Source organism: Hetaerina americana, unplaced genomic scaffold (genome assembly GCF_022747635.1).
Source record: "Hetaerina americana unplaced genomic scaffold, ioHetAmer1.1.p SCAF_45, whole genome shotgun sequence".
Taxonomy (NCBI): domain Eukaryota; kingdom Metazoa; phylum Arthropoda; class Insecta; order Odonata; family Calopterygidae; genus Hetaerina; species Hetaerina americana.
Genome location: NW_027287041.1, coordinates 1,972,387 through 1,991,258, shown reverse-complemented (window position 1 = coordinate 1,991,258; position 18,872 = coordinate 1,972,387). Strand labels below are relative to the sequence as shown.

Below are 18,872 nucleotides of genomic sequence, written 5' to 3'. Positions count from 1 at the left end.
CAGAGAAGGCAGACAAGCCACTGAAGCTATCTGACCTCGGCCAGCGGCAACTCGCGTCGTCAGCACTTCATGCGGCACGAACGGGTACTACTTTCCGGATGACCCTCGTATATACGCACACTATGTATATATATATACACACATATATATATATAATTGTAAGGCGATCTACCGGTTAAGGTAGGTTTTTGGATGGAAACAACTACCAAATAAATATTTTTTATTCCTAACAAAACATATTCCAGCAACCTAGTCCACACCAGGTCCCTCTTCATATCTGAGTACTCTCTTCCTCCCGTCCAGCATTCCTCTCCTGTTCCTACCCTATCCTATCTGCCATTAACTTTCTCCCCTCCGTTACACTCTTCAACATCCCACTATTGCCGATCAATACGCCCTTCATCCATTCTTACATCTGCCTCCATAGGATTTCTTCCAACAAACCCCTCTCTTCGCCCACCATACCAAGTACTTCCTCATTTGTTTTCTTCTCGGTCCATTTCACCATCTACATTCTTCTCCACACCCACATTTCAAAAACCTCCAGTCTACGTCTATCCTCCTGCTTCAATGACCACGTTTCCGCCCAGTACATAGCTATGCTCCATTACAAAGTTCTGACGAGTCTTTTCTTAATATCCTTACTCAACGTCCCTGTCATCAACTCCCTCCTACTTGTGAAAGCCTCTTTGCCTAGCGCAATTCTTCTCCTTATGTCCCTACTACTTTGACCGTGTTGGTCCAAAACACTACCGAGAGACGTAAACTGTTCTACCTGCTCTAGTTTTTGCCCTATTATTTTAATGTTTAGCTTAGGCTTTTTCTCTCCAGAAAATCGCATAACATTTGTTTTATTAATATTAATTCTCATCCCATACCTGTCGCGTTTATATATATATATATATATATATATATATATATATATATATATATATATATATATATATATATATAAACCATAAAACCATAAACACAGTAATCAACCCGAAGGTCGGTTTAGTAGGGGATGGTAGGGATCACCCTAAGCCCTTTGCGGCGAGTGAAATTCACACATTAACAGGGTATCAATAAGGGGGGCCAGTTCCTTAATACACTGTGCCGGTTATGGTTTCCCATGAAGACCTGGTACCCGAAAAATCACTTTAGCTTGGGTGGAGCTGCAGTTGCCCAGAGTGCCTTACCTGGGAATCGAACCCGGACCCTCCGGTCAGCAGGCCAACGTTCTACCCACTGAACTACCGCGACCCAGCTGCAGTTGCCCAGAGTGCCTTACCTGGGAATCGAACCCGGACCCTCCGGTCAGCAGGCCAACGTTCTACCCACTGAACTACCGCGACCCCTATGTATACACACACACACACATATATATATATATATATATATATATATATATATATGTATATATATATATATATATATATAATATATGTATATATATATATATGTATATATATATATATATAATGGGCTGACACAATATAACACAAATAGAATAGCAACATTTATAAGGACACTCACACGGTAAATTGTTCGAGCTTTCGGCCCTTTCAGAGGCCTTCTTCAAGAGAGACTATATATATACACACACATACATAAATGATGACGTAGAGGTACTCAAGAGAGATAAATATAACATTTGGACCGCACAATAGAACCCAAAACTAACCAGAGCACATATATATTATAATCCAGGGTTTACCATTATCCTATTTTTCTCGCAGGTACAAATCCGACGACGATTTCGCGAATCCAAATGAACGTTCTCTGCATTTTTTTTGCGAATGCGCTGATGCTGAAGATGTCACGTGACGCGTGTTTGATTTTGGGGTCGGGGGAAACATTCCATGACTGGCCTCGCATTCGCCAATCGTCGCTGTTTCGTTACGGGAGAGGATATTAGTTCTCGGGAATTCGTTTAGGGGGCGTCGAGACGAGGCGTCTGCTCTCGAAGGGAATTGGAGTTGGTTGGGGTGGTGTGGTGGGGGGTGAGTGTGTGTCGGCTGCCGTTGCAAGGGGTGAAACGGGTTTATATAGGGGTCCGTGGACTGATTATGACCCTCCCCCTGCTGGGAATGACGGAAGGAGGGTGGTGGGGAAGTCGGGTAGAGAACCTTCCCCCACTTGCGTCTCTCTGTTAAGCGGAAAACACCTTTTTCTTCCAATCTCACTCTCGTTAACTTCGAAAACGAAGCGACGAACTCAGCCGAAACTCGCGTATAACGTGTTTATCCATAAATGGAGGCACGAATTAAATTTGGTCTCTGTTCATTTTTCTTTAAACTAAACACTTCACTAATAAATTCGAATAGACAAAATACCCGACTCCATTATGAATGCAAACAAATGGAATAAAATAAAGACGCCATATTGTTTGTCTGGACTGTTTTCTATGGTTGCCCCGGGCAACGAACGGGAGAAACTATAAACGGATCAGCCTAAGGTTTCTGTTTATTTTATTTATTTATTTATATATCCTATAATGTCAAAGAGATACGCGAACTGAGGGCATTTAAAACATTATGTTGCCTTAAATTTAGAGTCTATACATATCAATGGTTTTGTTGTCTATACCTTCTTCAAAGTACTCTCTCTGTCAAATCGTAGTAATGGCAATCTATGCCTTCTTCTTATTATCATTATATATTCCATCTTCTTCTTCTTATATTCATTTCCACTGTTTAATAATGAAGCACCCTCCCCTTTGAAAGTCCTCCTCTTTAAGGGCAGAAGTTAGACTTCCTTAGTTTTCAATCGTCCTTTCATGCTTTATTTTGTCTCTTCTAAGGGTGAGTTCAATCAGTATTAACCCCAATACGGCGTGTGAAATTTAGCATTCTATCTTGGTATCGGTGGGCCCCGGGTTCGATTCCCGGGCAAGGCACTCTGGGCACCTGCAGCTCCACCAAAGCTAAAGTAATTTTTCAGGTATCAGGTCTTCCCGGGAAACCATAACCGGCACAGGGAAAGTAACTGCCCCCCTTCCCTGATGTATGAATTTTCACCCGCCGTCTAGGGCTTGGTGATCTCTACCATCACCTACTAAACCGACCTTCGGGTTGATTACTGTGTGTATGGTTTATGGTTATATATATATATATATATATATATATATATATATATATATATATATATATATATATATATATATATATATATATACAGGGTTCGTCCGGAAAAAAAGTGTACTGACTCCTGGGCTTGGGCGCGGGCTCCAGGCGCGCCCAGCACCGCTCTGACGGGCTGCGATTGGAGGGGGGTATGTTGGCAAGCGACGCTGCTGAAAAAGGCAGTCGGCTCTGAGCTGTGGTGTAGTGAGGAGCTCTGTTAACGCGAACCTCCACGCTTCGACCCACGTCACGGAACGTAATGCCGAAGTTTTTGGAGCAGCGTTATTCCATCAAATTTGCGGTAAAGCTTGGGAAATCGTCTACCGAAACAGTCGGTATGATTAACCTGGCTTACGGGGAGTCAGCCATGTCCAGAAACATGATCTTTCGGTGGCACAAGATGTTCGTGGAGGGCAGAGAAGAGGTCGACGACGAGTCTTCGAGAGGTTCCCGATGATGCCTTCGCGGGAGCGTTCCAGGAATGGGAACGCCGCTGGAACAATTGTATCGCCTCACAAGGGTCCTATTTTGAGGAATATTAGCATAAAAAAGTGTAATAAATTTTTTTTCCTGAGCTCAGTACACTTATTTTCCGGACGAACCCTGTATGTGAGTGTCCTTTCTTTATGTTTCCAAGTTTTAAAAATTTACATATGTGTTTATATATACATACATATATATATTTTTATATATATATATATATATATATATATATATAACACTTTTTGAAAGACTCACGGACGTGAATAATAATGTATAACACTTAGCACTAGTGGACACAGACAAAAACACAGAAACACACAAAAAAAGAGACTCACTATTTTTCGAATTTTCGGTGGTCGTTGCCACCTTTATCAAGGAGGAGAGGGACAGAACTGAACAGTTCTGCTTCAGTTCTGTCCCTCTCCTCCTTGATAAAGGTGGCAACGACCACCGAAAATTCGAAAAATAGTGAGTCTCTTTTTTTGTGTGTTTCTGTGTTTTTGTCTGTGTCCACTAGTGCTAAGTGTTATACATTATATATATATATATATATATATATATATATATATATATATATATATATATATATATATAGTTGATTTCGTCGAAGTAACACGGGACTGTTGAATAAAAAACTTGGAGAGCCACAAACAATAAAAGAACACATAAAAAGAACAATCACACGTTATTTCTTGATCATTACGAGAATAGAAGAAACAGAAGTACTCCCTATTTCTGAGGAAGACGGAGCTAAATTCCGTCGAAATTATCAAGAAATAACGTGTGAGTGTTTTTTTATGTGCTCTTATATTGTTTGTTGCTGTCCAAGTTATATATATATATATATATATATATATATATATATATATATATATATTACTGGCCGCCCCACTGGGGTCAGACGCCATTGCAACCGCCTCACTGAGGAACAGACGCTGCATGGGCTACCTGTCGTCTGGTTCCTAAACTTGAACCTATCTGGCATGGGTGACCCTACCAGGAGCAATTATTATTACTCCCGCCAGCATCCCGCTAGGGATCATCGGAACGCACAAGCCCTTCCACCACGTCAAGGTTGTATCCCGGGAGGGGACCTTATGTAGAGTTGGCTGCGGGATCTAGTGCTTTGTTAGGCGTAATAAAATATTGATTTGGTAGTTTTGTCCATCCAAAAACCGACCGTAACCGGTAGATTACATAAAAAAATAATATATATATATATATATATTTATTTATGTATATAAACAAACATGTGCTTTACTTGTTTGCAATCTCGTGGTTTACGTGTGACCCAAGGAACTGGTCACTCCGTTTCGCATCCCAAAATGTTTCTCCCCATCAATAAAATCTCTATCAAATCCATCCCCAGCTTCCCTCCAGGTCGTCTCCATAGCAACGATTGCAAGCCTAGCTGCAGCCCGGATAAACAAGATGGCGTCTGTTATTCACGGAACTAGGTTTTTTTAATTTTTTGTTCGCAAAAAATAACATAAACAAAACCTCCCGCTGATCTTGTTCCAGTTTCTCCGGGTCGTTTCCATGGCAGCGGACGCTATTTCAGTCGCGGCCCGGATATACGAGATGGGGGACGTCGTTATTCAAGGAAAGACGCTCCTATTGCTTTAATTGGAAATAAATGAGGAAAACGTTGAATGATTACGTTCCAGTTTATCCCGCTCGTTTCCATGACAACGGTTGCAACTCTATTGGCGGCCCGGATTAAACTACGAAGATGCTCTGAAGCGTTTCCGGCCTAACGAAGTCCCCGGACTACCGGCACCCCACATATATTTAGATTTGTTAAACATAAACCGTGTAATAATAATCAACCCGAAGTTCTGTTTGGTATGGGTGATACACCCTATAGTCCTGAGCCACATAAAATCACATAGCTACGTTCGAACTGCAACTGCCCTAGCGAGGTTAATTTGGCTGGGAGTCGAACCCGGGCCCTCCAACTGAAGTAAAGCTCTACCCCTGGACCAGCGCGACCCAGAATATAAATATATGATCCCGTCAATGCAACAAGAACGCGTTGAACAATAAAACTCGGACAGCAACAAACGATATAAGAACACATAAAAAGAACACCCACACGTTATTTCTTAATATTTTCGAAGGAATATAGCTCCGACTTCCTCAGAAGAAACTATAGTACTGACAGTATTTCTAAGCTGAAATCCGTCGAAAATATTAGGGAAGAGCGTGTGAGTGTTCTATGTATGTCTTCTTATATTGTCTGTTGCCGACCAAGTTTATATATATTATAAATATATATAAACTTGGGTTTATATATATTTATAATATATATAAACCCAAGGGTTCCCGGTTCCCGGGTTCGATTCCCGGGAAAAGCACTCTGGGCACCTGCAGCTCCACCCAAGCTAAAGTGATTTTTCGGGTACCAGGTCTTCTTGGGAAACCATAACCGGCACAGGGAAAGGAACTGGCCCCCCGAAATACCCTGATGTGTGAATAGTACTGGGTGATCTCTACCATCACCAACTAAACCGGCCTTCGGGGTGATTACTATGTTTATGGTTTTATAGGAAAGTTGGACGGGATGAAGGGAGAATGGAAGTACTCCGAGATGAAGAGGGACTGGTATAGAGCAGGATTTTGGGTTTTGTTAGGATTTACAAAATGTTTTATTTAGTAACTGTGTCCATCCAAAAACCTACCTTAACCGGTAGATGACCTGGGAATATATATGTATATATATATATTATATATATATTTTATATATATATATATATATATATATATATATATATATATATATATATATATATATATATATATTATATATATAAATAAATAATATATGTATATATATATATATATACATATGTGACAATGGAAAATGACCATTCGATGTCGTGGGTTTGTGATAGGTTTCTTCGTAATAACGCCGACGTCCATTAGAATTCCTGTACCCATCCTCTCCTCCGCTACCCTCTCGAGGAGACCACCACTCACTAATTTCCCCATCCACCCTTGGATAGCACCCAACAACCCCTCTCTCTCTCTCTCCCTCCAGCCATAGCATACTTGCACACGCCGCCCCTAACATCCCTCCCACCCACCCCACTCTTCAACCACCCTCTCTCTCCCTCTCGCCAACAGCGAGGGCGAAAATGACGCGAAATAGCGTTCGCTCGGGACGGTGGCGTAGTTAGAAGAGGGCGGCAGCGGAGGAGAATAGCAGAATGCAGCCATTACTTATAAAAATCAACTCCTCAATTTATGCGAGGACAAGGAGATATTCATGTTGATTGGCGAGGTTAAATTTACATTCTTGGCCTCCGGGTGAAGAAATGTACGGGATACTTATAAAAATATTTTGTCTATAGAACAAAATATTTATGTGCCTGTATATAGACAGTCACCAAGTGTATAAATATGTATATATATATATATATATATATATATATATATATATATATATACATATAATTTTCAATCTTACTTTGAAGAAGGTCTCGGAGAAAGCTGAAAGCTTAAACAATTTACAATCAGTGTGTCAATGAAACTGTTACTCCTTAATTTGTGTTTTATTATGCCGTTCAAATATTATATATATATATATATATATATATATATATATATATATATATATATATATATATATATATATATAGAATATATATATATATATATATATAGAATATATATATATATAGAATATATATATATATATATATATATATATAGAAGAAAAATATATATACACATAAATATACACACGTTTAAACACACACAAGTATTTAAATATACACAAGCTTAAACAATTTACAATCAGTGTGTCATTGTAACTGTTACTACTTAATATGTGTTTTATTATGTCGTTCAAATATTATATATATATATAGAAAAAAAATATATATATACATAAATATACACACGTATGTATACATACGTATGTATGTACAGGGTTCGTCCGGAAAATAAGTGTACTGACTCCTGGGCTGGGCGCGCCGCTCCAGGCGCGCCCAGCACCGCTCTGACGGGCTGCGATTGGAGGGGGGTATGTTGGCAAGCGACGCTGCTGAAAAAGGCAGTCGGCTCTGAGCTGTGGTGTAGTGAGGAGCTCTGCTAACGCGAACCTCCACGCTTCGACCCACGTCACGGAACGCGATGCCGAAGCAGCGTTATTCCATCAAATTGCGGTAAAGCTTGTGAAATCGTCTACCGAAACAGTCGGTATGATTAACCTGGCTTACGGGGAGTCAGCCATGTCCAGAAACATGATCTTTCGGTGGCACAAGATGTTCGTGGAGGGCACAGAAGAGGTCGACGACGAGTCTTCGAGAGGTTCCCGATGATGCCTTCGCGGGAGTGTTCCAGGAATGGGAACGCCGCTGGAACAAATGTATCGACTCACAAGGGTCCTATTTTGAGGAATATTAGCTTAAGATATGTAAAAGTTTAATAAATTTTTTTTCCTGAGCTCAGTACACTTATTTTCCGGACGAACCCTGTATGCATGTATATATATACGTATATAAATTTATATAAATATATATATATATGTATGTGGCGCGACCCATATATATATATATATATATATATATATATATATATATATATATATATGTGGGTCGCGGTAGTCCAGTGGGTAGAGCGTTGGACTGCTGGCCGTCGGTGCCCGGGTTCGATTCCCAGGCAGGGCACCTGCGGCTCCACCCAAGCTGTGTGATTTTTCGGGTAACAGATCTTCCTGGGAAACCATGACCGGCACAGGGAAAGGAACTGGCCCCCCTACCCTGATGTGTGAATATTCACACGCCGTACAGTGCTTAGTACTGAGTGAACTCTACCATCAGCTACTAAACCGACCTTCCAGGGTTGATTACTGTGTTTATGGTTAAATATATAAATATATATATATATGTATATATATATATAAGTAAATATAAATATATATATATATATATATATATATATATATATATATATATATATACAAACCGTGGGTAACGGTTGTCCTGGGTGTAGAGCGTTGGACCGCTGACCGTAGGGTCCGGGTTCGATTAACGGGCAACCCCCTTCTGTGCACCTACATCTACACCCAAGCTATGTGATTTTTCGGATAGTACCAGACGTCTTCCTGGGAAATCATAGCCAGCACAGGGAAAGGAACTGCCCCCCCCTTGAATACCCTGCTTATAATGTGTGAAGTCCGCACGCCATATCGTAGTTCCACTGGAGATCGCGATCGGCGTTCTATGAACTCTATATAAGACATCTAGTAAACATTCATCACATCTAAAAATGGCCGAGAAATACGTACAAGTACGCGGAGTACAATCGATAAGAGCTGCTATTATTATATCGATAATATATAAGTGTTATCGCGCGTTGGCCTAATAGTATTTCGAATAAAAGTTCTGGTTTCTTCTTCTGGTACCCCACAGATCAACTGTTTACACGATATTGTTTCTGTTTTAAGAATTGTTAGTATGTAAATCATTAAATGTTCCTAAATATTCTATCCGGTTTTTAATTTCGATCGCTATTAAAACAATTAAACGTAGTTTTATTATTAAACCATAGCTTTTTTTACGAAGTAATTGATTACCATAGACAATAAATAGCCCTTATGAATATTAAATGATCCCACACAGTGAATTTTCAATTAAAAAAAAAATAAATACGTACTCAGTTATACCATGCTAGTCCTTAAATTGTTTATTTATAAGCTCAAAATTTAAGCATGAATGCCTTGTCAGCTCCTGCCATACGCCATCGAAGCGCAAATTTGAAATTGGCATACGTGTTATGTATAAATAAATATGTTTACAGGCTTAGATAAATAAGATTATTACGCGACAGCAATGCAAGACTTAAAACTTTTGCAATGTACCAGACATTTTAAATGTTTAATGAAAACGTATGTTTTAAAATAATTAAAATAATATGGGTAATGACACCATCAGGTGAATTCAATGCGTTTTCTATGCGCGATATACATCTCTCCTAATTAATAACCAGTTCTCAGTAGCAAGAATAATAATTAAACGAAGGCTAAATGAAATATTAACGGCATACTATGCTAATTACGGTGAAGAAATACCTACTCATCTCCAGCACGGTCACTTTATATCGCGAGAGAAATAGTAATGAAAAATAAGGAAGACGTAATTTTTGATGTAGTCATCCTATTGTCGAGTCACCCCCCTGCCACACACCTTAACCAGTGGTTTGGTAGGGTACCATGTAGATTTAGATGTGAATCTATCGATGTTCGCGGTAAAAGAATGAATCCGTAGGTTATACCCGTTCAACACTTAGAGCCAGCTTAGTATGTAGTTGTGTTAATCATCAACTAATACCATCTAAATTAACATTTATGAGTCGGCATAACGCATGACCTCTTTCAAATACATGTACGCATGTCTGGCGACTCCGTCTGACATGAATAAATCTGTACTGGTCTTATAAATGCCACAAATTCAAATTGTCAGGGAAATATGTTGTTTGTCAATACGTATTGATAGCGAAAAATCACGACACATGACGATAATCCCGTAATTTGACGATTTTGATCCGGTGTGTTCACAAACACTAACTACGCAGTTTTAGACAATGTATCAAATACATAATTATAAGCCATATTTTGAAATTTACGAGTGAAAATACGTTAATTGCAACGGAAAGAAAATACAATTCATTGCGTGAATTCGACATGTTACGCCTTCGGTGGTATTACCTAGCGAGAAAGCTACGGCTTTCTCGAGAATCGGTGTTTAAGAAATATGCGTCGAAGATATGAGAACTTACCGTGATATTTTGTTTGTTCAATAGTAATGATTTGCAAATATACGCCCGGGAAATGAGACGACTCCAACATTGTTTTACCTCTTCGAAGCGGTTGTTTATTTACTCTAGCAACCGTTGTTATGAAGGTCTATGCAACTAGAAAATGTCTGAATTATAGCAAACAATTCGTGTGCAGAATGTTATTTTTGGTATTAGCGCGTGCAGGGAAGGTAAGGTAATAAAATATAGACGATGTCGTTGTAGGAGGGAAAAAATTGGAGCTCATTTCGTGGTGCTGTGTTCATTATATCGTCGGGAATCGGTTTATTTTCGTTTCCAAAGACGTGGATGTTGTTCATGTCATCAATAGACGCACTGGTGGAATTTTGTAGTAGTTTAAACTGACCATGCTGGTGTGTGGAGGGTAGTGTTCTCGCTCTTTTGAGTTGGTATTGTATCGTTTAACTTTTCTGAGCTCACCTTAGTTCGTCTGAAGTCCCGCTTCGACGTCATTATCAAGTTCTTTTTTCACTTTTCCTCGTGACACAAATCACGGGATGGAAAACGTAGTTGGGAGGAGAAGGAAACGGTCTCCGAAGAAAAAAATAAAAAGGGAATTCCACAAAAGCTTCCTTTATCCATGTCTGGGGAGGGAGTAAAGGGGGTATGCACGGGGGAAATGCATAATGGTAAATGTTTCCGGAGGATGGGTTTAAGGGATACAGGGGGGGTGTTCGCAAGGGGAAGATCTCGAGGGGGGTGTACGCAGTTGCTGGAAGAGCGCGCAATAGATTCCCTGAGACATTTATGCACTGCGCATGCGCAGCGGCGTCGCCCAGGGTCTCTCACCAAGGGAACCCCCTCCCTAACGTCTGCCTGACTCGGACCACAGAACTCACTTGTTTTCCATACAATCAACAGGCTGGTGTGCTCCAGAAAAGGGGGAAAAACATCTCTTTTTTTAGAAAATCTCACGTGTTGTCGTTCATTCAAACCACGCCGAGTCGAACGTTCATTGTTGCGTCCATTCGTTGCCACAGGGAAACAGCAAACAAATCGAAAAGCCAACCGCCTTTGGTTTTTGTGCGAGTCATTGTAGTAAACACAGCCCCCGGTAATACTTAATTGTGATTGATTTCCGATCGCATTGCACAGCGGTCCAGGGTAGCCTGGAAGCAGGGTTTCCTGGGAGTCCAGGAGATTACTTCCGTCCTATTAGGAAGCAGTGATATATTTAGATCGGCGCCGGAAACCTCTTGCGGTTAATTTGCGAGCAAGGTAAGAAATAATCCTTTTTTTTGCATGCTTGTGAAGTGTACGTTGTTCTATCGATTCTACTTCCGCGACCCAACTGATTGTTTTGCATGCATTGTGAGATTGTGCGGAAATTAAAAATTGATGCTCGTGAATTCTAGAGCCGATGTACAAATAATCAATACTGCTTCGGTATGCAATGTTGTGTTATGGTGTGTCGTCATATATGCATGATTATTTGCCTGGTCATGTGATAGTCCCGACACTGTGTCGATTGGCGAATTGCCCGGGAACTCACTTGAGATCCAATTAAGGTGTATATGTCGTATGACAGCAGGCATCGGTGTTTTAGTGTTGGTTTGATTCTCAAGTTGGTGGATGTTGTCCAACGCCTGGTGAATAATCTGTCGAGTCCTTTTAACGGTAGATTTAAATATGTTGCCCAGTGATGTTTCGATATGCAAACTATGATGTGACCCAGTAATTCAAATGTCGTCGGAATTAAATTAAGCGTCATACCAATGGTTGTGTGCATTGAGTGCGTATTTTAATCATGGTTTGGTTTTTTGTTCGCTCAGAACCCCTGCGAATTATTTACCGTCAAGTTTTTTGCGCAGAATCATTAGTTACTTCCGTGTTCTATTTGGTTATAATGGTATCGTCTACCCCAATGGACTGGTCCAAGATGAGGTCCAAAATCAATAATTGGCGATGGATTAATTTTTTTATAGGTCCATTTCCAAACATTCGTTACCGTATTTGGTAAAACCAACTCGTTAATTATTAATTAATACTGCTCTTTTGTATGATTTTAAAGGGAGTCGTCTTCATGTTAGGTGTAACCTTTGAAATTGTGATATTCCGCTCAGGTTTAACTAGATTGACTTGTCAATCAATAGCCGGGACATGTCGCGGAGCAATACTTGCTCAATTGAAGTAATGATTTTTATGGTCATTGCGTGGGTCTTGTGTCGGCGAATATTCCGGCCTTTTTAAATTGGCGTAGCTGACCACATAACAGTTTCAGTGCTATCTCAGACTAATTGTGCCATTCTAAATGCACTGACATCCCGAATATGCTTTAAAATTGCATGATTTTTGCGTTGAATTATCGTAAAATGGACTTTTACCGGAAATTTTGCGTTTGAGAGCCTTTGAAAAAAGCGTCTAATCATTTGAAATGAGTCGAAAGGCTCTGTAATTTCACTCGACAAGGTTGTTATCTTGTATTGACGATAGGAATAAATGTTAATTAGTATTTTAAGTGTTAGAATGTTTAATAAAGGTACGAAAGATTTTGATACCTTTTCGTATTTATTTGTTGATATATTTCGCTTTTCAGGTAGATATTAGTATATTTCATGTGATTTTTAACTTTAATGTCGTCATTTAGTTGTTAAGATAAGTCACTAACGGGGGTTTAAGATTTTGCCAAGATAGCTGTTTAATTGTCGCATCGAATTAGTCAAAAACCTTAAATTCTACTGTCTTTCATATCAATCCAGATCTGTTTATCAATCATCCGTTGACAATTAGCCATTTTGGTTTGATAAATATTTACTTCGGCCGTTATCCATGGTTACCGATATTTGTGAAGCGTTGATTTTTCTAGTTTTCGACTTCGTAATGATGTTTTAATCGATAAAATTGCCTCCGTTCAAGGAAAATGTGTTAAAATTGTCTTAAATAATGATTGGGGAGGTGAAACAGTGATTCTGACAACACAATATAAAGAGAGTGTGCAGAGATAAATAATTAGACGTAAAAAATCGGAAATCTTTTTCGGTTTTGTAATCGGCTCAACCGACGGAAGATGAAACTGTGTCGGATGTAATTGCCTTGCCCTTTGCGTGTACGTAGCAATTGCGGTAGATGGTACTGAGTCGATTGATTCTGCAATCCGTAAATGATTGATACGTAGACGGTCTTATTTCTTGGCAAAGTTAAGCGTGCCAGATATCGCCGGTGTAATCTTTGAAATAGGTGGAATAGGGAACATTATGCATCGCATAAAATGTTCATATTTCGTTCTTTCGTGATATATTTATAGTGAATAAGTGTGGATTCAAATTGTATTCTTAAATTTCGATCATTTGTTAGTAGGAACCTAAACTTCGGGAATATTTTATTGAAAAAAACGTGTCAGTAATGTGTGAATTCTCGTGACTATCAGTCTAAACCCATCGAAAGGACATGTTTACTGTAAAAATTTTAGTTCTTTCAATACTCGATGGTGTAATAATTCAGTTTCGTCTCGTAAGGTAAGAGATTAAAATTCTATTCTCCCGATATTGCTTCATAGTTCATTTTTTCTCGACTGCGTTCAGTCTAAAGCCGCTTGCGCAATGCATACATCATGGCCTTGAGAATCCGGATAAGTTTTCAATGTTTCCGAGAATTTTAATCCATATGGATTCGTGGTACGGTGCCGTACTCAGTTTTATCCGGTAGATTCTACGCAGTTTCAAAATGTCAGTAAACTTGGGAATCTACCTTTCGACGCTTTCAGATTAAATAGGGTTTTAACCACTATTGATTTCGCTAATCGGAGGTGCTTGCCTTCGTTATGAGAAGGATATATATCATAGACAGGTGGGTATTTCTGCCGTTGAAAGGTTTCCGCTTTTGTGATGGTTTTATCATCGTAATTTCGACCGTTGAGAGGTTTGTCAGTTCCCGAATCGGCATGATAGACCTCATATAAGGGATAATGTAGTCCAGGGGGTAGAGCGTTGAACCCGAGGGTCCCGGGTTCGATTCCCGGGCAAGGCACTCTGGGCACCTGCAGTTCCATCCAAGGTATATTATTTTTCGGGTACCAGATCTTCCTGGGAAACCATAACCGGCACAGGGAAAGGAACTGCCCCCCCTTAATACCCTGCTAATGTGTGAATTTCACACGCCGTAAATAGGGCTTATAGTACTGGGTGAACTCTACCATCACCTACCAAACCGACCTGCCAGGGTTGATTACTGTGTTTATGGTTATTAGGGATAATGTCCCCACATCTTCAAATATGATATGAAAGATATCGACGATTAACGACGCATTTGATGGCCCGACTGAAGTTACTATTTAATTGTTACGCATAAACAAAATGGCGTCTCCGAAGAAACAATATGGCGCCTTTGCGAAAAAAATGCCAAATCTAGTGTTAATTCTAAAATTTAGCGATACATGTGAGATGAAGCTTATGAAAACTTGGCCAAAATTAGGTTTATTTGTTTCGCTTTTGAAATTGGACCCGTTTCTCAATTTGGGAAGACCTTTTTCTTGTAATTGCTGATAATTTCTCCCTGTCGTATCCATAGCAACAATATCAGTAAATATATAATTAAATAAAAAACAAAATGGATAGAGTTTCGGGACTTTAATTATTAAATGTTTTCCATCATTAAAAAAATTCCGCGTTGGGTAACGGTTTCCTATCGTTGATTCCGCCAATGTCAGGTGGATATCTGTCGTTAAGAGGTTTTCGCATTGGAGAGATGTTTTTATTAATTTAAAAATGTGCTCTACATCGCTTATTAACTGAAAATTTGGGCATGGGAAAGCTGTGTTCAAGATGGCTGCCGTGTTTGCTCACACTCGAGCGAAACCTGTATCGTGAAGATGTTTCAATTGAGTGTTTTGCGAAGTTTCACAGCAACAAAGCAGGATTTTTGCGCCGTTTGATAATCATGGATGAAACATGGGTCCAGTACTTCACACCCGAGACAAAAGAACAATCAAAACAATGGATTCAAAAGGGAGAACTGACTCCAAAGAAGGCGGAGACCGTTTCATCTGCAGGAAAGGTCACGGCGTCGGTTTTTTGGGATGCAAGTGGGATAATTTTCCTTAACTATCTTTGACAAAGGAAAAACTATCAACGGCGAGTATTATGCGAACTTATTGCAACGTTGGGAGCTAAGAAATCAATCAAAAGCGACGGCATTTGGCTGAGAAGGAAGTGTTGTTTCTTCAAGACAATGCACCTGCTCACAAATCCATCATTGCAATCCCCAAAATTCATGAATTAAAGTTAAAAATTGGTACTTCATGTACCCTATTCGCCAGATATAGCCCCACTCGGATTATTTTTTGTTCGCCAACTTGAAAAAATGACTGGGTAATCAAAGATTTTCCAATTGCAATCAAGTGATGTCGGCAGTTAATGACTATTTTGAAGAGCAAGACAGTTCTTATTATAGAAAAAGGGTATCGAACTTAGTGAACATCCCTGGGAAAAGTGTATATAGAGCTGAAAGGGGATTATGTTGAAAAATAAATACGTTTTTTCCCCAAATTTGTGTGTTTTTTGTTGGGTCGGGTACTTCTGGGACTACCCTCGTACTCGGGTATGTAGGAGAGGTTACGTGTTAGGGAGGGGTTATCTTAATGTCTATTCCGCTGATTGCAGTTGGTTATTTCCGCTTTTTTCCGCGATGTTCCATTTATGTCGCCTTTGTGACATATATTTGATAGATAGTAGTCAGATTTAAAATTAATTTGATGTTTAACACGAAATTCGATCAGAATATCCTTCAACTACCACTTAACCGAAAGGAAGGAGGATTTTTTCTCATTATTATAATTAAAACAAACATATTTCCCGTCTATAAAGCCTTGGTTTTGGTTCTCACACCCGTTGCTAGGCAACGCTTCGCGCATGCGCAGAAAGCTTTTAGCATCCAAATTAACGTATTTTAAAAAATATACGAAATGGTAAGATACTTGAGATAAATCTAAGATCATCTAAGATACTTCATTCCAGGGTCAGATTCCAGAGTTTTCGTTTTTGCTAGGCCAGACAGACTGAAATTCGCGAATTTTCGAAGGATCTTTTAGTTGGTTTTGAAGTGAAAGTATTCAATTGTTTCCGGCTCAACTTTTCGGAAGTTAATGTTTATGAAATGAAGGACACAAAGTATCTTTCCAATTTTATTCACGTACAACTAGTTTCAACGCTTAAGCGTCATCGACAGGTACTGGAAGGTTTATTTGGGATCACAGGCATGTGTTTACCCTCAGGGTCTTGGGAAAGGATTATAAATGTGACCCTGGGGTCGTGTTAAGATCAAAGGGTCGAGGAGAAAATCTCGACAAAAGGATTGATATCCCAGAAAAATCTTCAGGATGACAAATTCAGAGTCGATGAAAGGGTTTTTATGACTCCATTTGTTAATGTTTGCGTTTGACGAGTAAAATTTTTTATAACACTTCCCCGTAGGCTTATTCAAAAATAGAACATTTGCGAATTTTGTATATTTTGCTCGCCACGATATATAGTATACGAGGGTGGTTAAATAAGTACCCGTGTTAGGAATTAAGAAACCTTTTTTCGAAAAAGATTTTTTTATTTATCAACATAGTCCCCTTATTAAAAGATACACTTCTCTCAACGTTCCGGCCATTTTTTTTTAACCCGTCCAAAAAATAGGATAGGGAAAAACTAATGAGTATACCGAAAAGAAAATAGGAATATATTGTTGGGATAGGAGGCTAATCCGCAACCTGTACATGTCTCAGGTACGAGTGGGGAACGGGGATTCCGGATGGGCAGTGTTAGGAAGGGGTGTAAGGCAGGGTTGCCCATTATCACCGTTGCTGTTCAACCTGTATGCAGAGGAAATGATTAAAGAGGCATTATGGGAAGAAATGAAAGTAGGAATGAAAGTGGGCGGGGAATTCGTAAAATCAGTTAGGTTTGCTGATGACCATGCTTTAGTTTGTCATTCAGCCAATAGAGGGTTGCAAGCATTGCTGAGTGAATTGGAAATTCAGTGCGACAGGTATGGGATGAGAATCGATATATTAATAAAACAAAGGTTATGCGATTTTCTGGAAAGAAAAAGGCTAAGCTTAACATTAGAAGAGGAGGGCAATTAAACTAGAGCAGGTAGAACAGTTAAGACGTATCTCGGTAGTGTTTTGGACCAACACGGTCAAAGTAGTAGGGACGTAAGGCGAAGAATTGCGCTAGGTAAAGAGGCTTTCACAAGTAGGAGGGAGTTGATGACAGGGACTTTGAGTAAGGATGTTAAGAAAAGACTCGTAAAAACTTTGATATGGAGCGTAGCTATGTACGGCGCGGAAATGTGGTCATTGAAGCAGGAGGATAGACGTAGATTGGAGGCTTTTGAAATGTGGGTGTAAAGAAGAATGGAGAAGGTGAAATGGAGAGAGAAGAAAACAAATGAGGAAGTACTTGGTATGGTGGGCGAAGAGAGGGGTTTGTTGGGAGCAATCCTATGAAGGCAGGAAAAGTGGATGAAGGGCGTGTTGACCGGCAGTGGGATGTTGAAGATTGTGATAGAGGGGAGAATGTTCGGCAAACGAGGGAAGGAAAGGAACAGGATAGGGATGTCTTGGATAGGGAATAGAAGGGAGGAAGGAAGTACTCGGAGATGAAGTGGGACCTGATGTAGAGTAGGATGCTGGATTTAGTGTCTTATTAGGAGTCACAAAATGTTTTATTTATTGAAGTGTAATGAAATAATTGACTTTGTAATTTCACGCACTTCATTTTAAAAACACGATCCAGGTTTCAACATTAAACGTCATCATCAGGTGGTCCTCATAGAAGCAAGCTGGCTATATATACCTTCTGATCATGGTCAGAGAGGGAGGTTGGAGGGGTAAAAAGGTTACAATGTAGCTGGGAAGAAAAGAGAATTACATTTTTGATTTAGAAGAGTGGTAGGTCTAGGAGTGGGGAGTGGGAGGGATACAAAATTTCGTTGGCAAGATCATCTTTCCAACGGACACATGTCAACATTTCCAACTGCTCCAAAGCATCGAGCCTTTGACCTTTTTCTTCAAAAGGAATAATTTTTGTCTCAAAGTCACTTTTGTGGTCACTTTAGATGAGGTGCTTTGCAAAGAGGGATGTTATGTTCTTATTTTTTGCACATGTTTGGTGTTCTGTAAACCTTTCTTTAAATTTCCTTCATGTTTGCCCAATATATATACGAGGGTCATCCGGAAAGTAGTACCCGTTCGTGAAATAAAGACACAAAAGTAAATATTAACAAACATAAAAAATTTTATTTGAAAGAGGATACTTTAAACTACTTCTCAACATAATCTCCAAGCAAATTAAGGCATTTGTCATAACGTGTGACAAGTTTCTGTATTCCTGCTGCATAGTCCTTCGCCGCCAGCTCATTGAGATACGCGAGGGACCCATCTTGCACAAATTTTTGCATAATGCAGATGGTGTTTAACAATTTCATGAACAATTGTTCGAGAAACATTGGGAAAATGCTCACAGATGTCATCAA

At 39.5% G+C, this 18,872-nt stretch overlaps 1 protein-coding gene across 1 annotated transcript in view; it reads left to right on the top strand.

The window, feature by feature from the left end:
• The first annotated feature begins 11,270 nt into the window (after window positions 1-11,270).
• Window positions 11,271-18,872, top strand: part of LOC139693250 (uncharacterized) — a 70,219-nt gene continuing 62,617 nt past the window's right edge. Inside the window, exon 1 of the mRNA XM_071591356.1 lies at window positions 11,271-11,630. The gene's annotated coding sequence lies outside the window, so the exon portion shown is untranslated. The remainder of the gene's footprint in view (window positions 11,631-18,872) is intronic.